This window comes from Octopus bimaculoides, chromosome 27 (genome assembly GCF_001194135.2).
Source record: "Octopus bimaculoides isolate UCB-OBI-ISO-001 chromosome 27, ASM119413v2, whole genome shotgun sequence".
In the NCBI taxonomy this organism is placed as follows: domain Eukaryota; kingdom Metazoa; phylum Mollusca; class Cephalopoda; order Octopoda; family Octopodidae; genus Octopus; species Octopus bimaculoides.
Window position 1 is genome coordinate 13,838,168 of NC_069007.1, and position 4,573 is coordinate 13,842,740.

At 39.0% G+C, this 4,573-nt stretch overlaps 1 protein-coding gene across 1 annotated transcript in view; it reads right to left on the minus strand.

The window, feature by feature from the left end:
• LOC106868560 (moesin) overlaps nt 1–2,463 on the minus strand; it is a 123,093-nt gene extending 120,630 nt beyond the window's left edge. The window contains exon 1 of the mRNA XM_052977140.1: nt 2,310–2,463. The gene's annotated coding sequence lies outside the window, so the exon portion shown is untranslated. The remainder of the gene's footprint in view (nt 1–2,309) is intronic.
• Between the last annotated feature and the right edge of the window lie 2,110 nt (nt 2,464–4,573).

Sequence of the window (4,573 nt, forward strand, 5' to 3'; positions counted from 1 at the left end):
TATATATATATATATATATATATATATATATATATATATATGTATATATATATATATATTACTAGTTTCAGTCATTGAACTGCAGCCATGCTGGGGCATTATATATATACGCGTGCACTCTTGTCGATAGTTTCAGCTATTGGACCGCAAGCCATGGCCGGGCACCGCCTTCAAGAGAAGAGGTAATTTTTATCGACCACCCCACCCGCACAGACGAAGGGCAGAAAAAGGAAAGTTTACTGAAAATAAAAAGATAAAGCATAAAATGTCGGATCCGTCTAAAATTCTTGAAAGACATTTCGCTTTATTCTTCTTAGTCATTTTCTCAGTCAAATAAAGGAGTGCATTTGCTTTCCTGTGTGAGAGGAATGCAAATACATCCATTCATACACACTTCCATATAATACAGCCGGAGGATATTAAGATTCCCTCAGACATGTCGAAATACAATTTAGACATCAACACCGCAGTAACACTGACACACAAGAATCACCAATCGGGTAAAGAAGCAACCGGAGATCATTTCGACTTCACACTAAATTTTAAAACAAACATTTTAAATTACAACTGTCTTTCACACCGAGCTATAGTATCGCCGAAGAAAGGAGTGAAGATACATGCTTTTTACCCTTTACTAAAGACCTGAAGTAGAATGAAATGGAATGGTAAATTAATATTTCCTAACTTGGGACAAAGTACCTACGATGTTTAACTGCGTTAAGTTACCAGTTCAGGTCCAGCTGAAATTAACTTAGCTTTTTCAGCCTTCCGGAGGAGGGCGATAGAGTGAGAAAATAAAGTCACATAATATGTATATGGAATTATAATAGAAGAGAGGAACCATAATAAAATGTTGGAGAGGGAACCTTAGGTCCGATTTTATTGACCGTGAGAAAAGCTGAATGAAAACTTCCTGGAGAGTTTTGAACTGAGAATATGGGTACAAAGCCAGCAATTTCTAAGGAGGGTTTCTACCAAGCGTTTCTATACTTTGTAATATTGAAGTGTTTTAACACATGACAGAAGATAGCGGATAAGTGTCTGTAGTCGAACAAATCAAATAATACCCCGGTGGATCGGAGGCACCAGTACCACCCCGACCAACAGTGGGACTTTAACTCAGAACATGACGTCTACACCAAATACAGGAAGTCACTTTAATATTGCGGCCTTGCAGATTAGTAACGAAAAAATAAACAAGGAAAAAAAAAAGAACGAAACAGAAAGAAGAAAAAAAAGTGAGAAAACATTTAAAAGCGAATGTTCACCATTTACGTCCATCGTCATTATAGAGAAATATCAGTTATAATGGTCAACGGATGACATTGAGGGGATGTAGGGTAGATGAAGCAAGGGATCAAGGCCCATACGGGACCCACAGCGAAATACTTTAACAGTTATATAATAGAATTCGATTTTGAATGGTCAAGAAACTGTACGTCCATAAGAAGGTCAGACCCTGGACCTCTGGCTTTACAGACAATCTAGCCATCACCATCCTGTGTTTTTTTTTGTTTTGTTTTCAGAGACGGTTTATCTAGGACTACATTATACAATGTGCTCAGATTTCAAATTTCAGAAAAACCGTTGGGCGTGTTCAGAGAGGCATTTGTCTGCTATTTCTAGCCGGACGAGAAATTCCGTAGAGGCTCGATCCCTCGTTGGGTCAAAACCATACATGAGAGAGAGAAGGGAGTGTTGAATTTCGAATGAAAGCCCAGTGTATAACTGGTAGTTATTTAATTGACACTACTAAAAACAACAAACACAAGCCGTCCTTCCTAAACACCTCGGCAGGAATTCGATACAGGAGGGACACAAGTTGTTTTTTTTTAATATTATAGAAGTATTGTTGTCCAAAGCTCGAAAATTATTTCCGTCCAACATGCCGGAAAGTATATCAAATTATAGATAACAGACACAAGATATCGTACATCTTGTGTGTCTATTATAATGGAGACTAGTATTAGAACTACTTTATAAATGTCGGGCCACGTAGGTGTCTTCTTATTGTCTTCCTCTGATGTCCGCCTTATTTTATTTTAATTCGTGTCAAGAAATCGCCATTCGTCTCAAACAAACCAGCAGCAACAGAAAAAGCGAAGTGGTAGGTGCTTGCTTGATTGATAATTAGTGGAGCTTTGAATGAACACGGTAAGGCGGGGAGGAAGAAGAAGGGCACTGCAATTTTTAAATTAAGAAAAAAAATTATAACGGGATAAAGTGAGATGGTTGGAATATGTTCTGGCCATTTATAAGGTATGTATAATACTGGAGAATTAAAAGAAATCAAGGAAGGGGCTACTTACTTCGAGAGATGGAGACCAGTAAGACAGCCGTCACACTGCTACCAAAGCAGCAAACCGAATGACTCGACACACACACCTTCTCTCTCTCTCTTCCTATTTACTGTTACAAACCTCTAAGCGTTGCCCTTCCTCCTACTCTTTCCCCTCTCACTTACTTTCTATCCACTTTCTCTTCTACTCTTTCCCCTCTCACTTACTTTCTATCCACTTTCTCTTCTCTCTTACACTATCTATATCTGACACTCTTCCTTCTCTCTCTATTCGCCTGTCTCTTACACTATCTACATTTCATATCCTTTACTCCCCCTCCGCTGTCACATTGTTTAACGCTTTATTCCCTCTCTGACTATCTTTCCATATCTTTCTCTCTCTCCGGCTCTTTTCTCAATATTTCTCTCCCAGATATTCTCTCATCACAGATTTCTTATTCTTTCTCTTCCTCTCTCACTCTCCCTCTCTCTTCGCATATTGCTTTTCCTCTCTTTGCATCACTCTCTCTCCTATTCATACATTTTTCTCTTTCACTCACACTACCACCTTCTGTCTGTTCCTACATGTCTCTTACTTTTACTCTTCACCCTCTCTTTCCTTCCTAAACTTTTGCTATCTCCTCCCCTTCATCCATCAACTACCCCCACTCCTCGTTCGCTTTACTCCGTCACTTCTGAAGCGTCGCCTTCCCATTACTCTCTTTCTATTTTTATATTGCACCCCCCCCTGTCTATATCTATTACTCTTTCTCTTTAGATTTACTCTTCTCTCTTCATTAATCTCTCGATCTATTTTTCCCACCATCGCCATCATACATATATCTTCCATATTATATATTATTAAACCTTGCACTTCCCATTTACTGCGTATCTTTCTAACTTCCTAACCATCTTCCTTCCAATATCTAAACCTCTTCTCTTCATATTACTTTTCTACCTTAACACTATTTCGTTTTAATCTTCGCCTCCACTCACTGACAGTCGAATACAAAGACATCCCTCTATCAATATATATCTCTCTTCCTCCATTCAATGTCTTTCATCTTCTCTCTTTCCTTCGATTACTTTTATTTCTCTCCGTTTAGAAATTCGTTTGCTTCCTTTCTCTCACTCAGCTGTTATTGTTTGTTGTCAGTCATTTTACCTTAACTCAAACTCAGATTCACATGCGCACCCTAAGCCACACTCCACTCTTTATTTATTCCCCTTTGCCAAATACTCATAAACACAATCTCTCTCTCTCTCTCTCTCTCTTGCTTCACTTACTCACTCACTTTTTGACTCACAGGATTTCACCCATCCTTTCTCTCTTCCCTCGCTTACTCTCTCTTTACTCATTCTCTCCTCACTCACTTTTCTCTCCCACTTTGTCTCTCTAACGATCTATTTCTCACTCCCATCTATATTCTACCCTGTCTCTCACTCTCTCATTTCCCGCTCCCATCTATATTTTACCATATCACTCACTCTCTCTCATTTCTTCCATCGACATAAAACAACAACCGTTCTCTTTTTAACTTTTCTACATCTTCCTACTTTCTTTTCAGTCACACTTGACCAGAGGTCATTCTCCTACCACCTTCTCACTCTTTCTCTCTCTATACTTTTTATCCTCTTACTTCCCCTCATACTTTTTACTGCTTTTCTCTCTCATTGACACTTAACAAATGTCTCACTTTCAAATAAATCTCTACAGTTTTTTAATCGTTCAAACTTAATCAAGACTACAAGTTCTATCCTTCATTCCCTCTGGCACCCTCTCCTTTCTTTTGTCATCCTCTCTCTTCACTCTTATTCCCTCTCTCTCTCTTCATTAGACTTTCTCTTTCCGACTTTACTACTTTATAATATCACTCCCTCTTTCTTTACGTTTCTATCCTTACTCTCACAAAGTTTAGTTTATACCCTTTCTACTCACTGTCTCTCTCTCTCTCTCTCTCTCTCTCTCATATTCTCTCACACATTCCTATCCCCCCACGCTATGCTTCTCACATCCTTTGGTCATCGTCGACAACGGCGGACGAACTAATAATAAAGCTTCTCACACATTCTATCTCTCACACCCACATACACACTCTATCTCGTATCACTGACTTTATGTAAGTCACACTCTCCCATTGATATCACAACAGACAGCCATACACATCCCACCATCCTCTTCATATTTCAACTATAACCCGACCCAAAATGTCGCCTTACTTTTCCTCCTCCCACCCTCACTTATTCACTGACATCACCACTCATTTCTTCTTCTTCATCATCATCTTCTTCTTC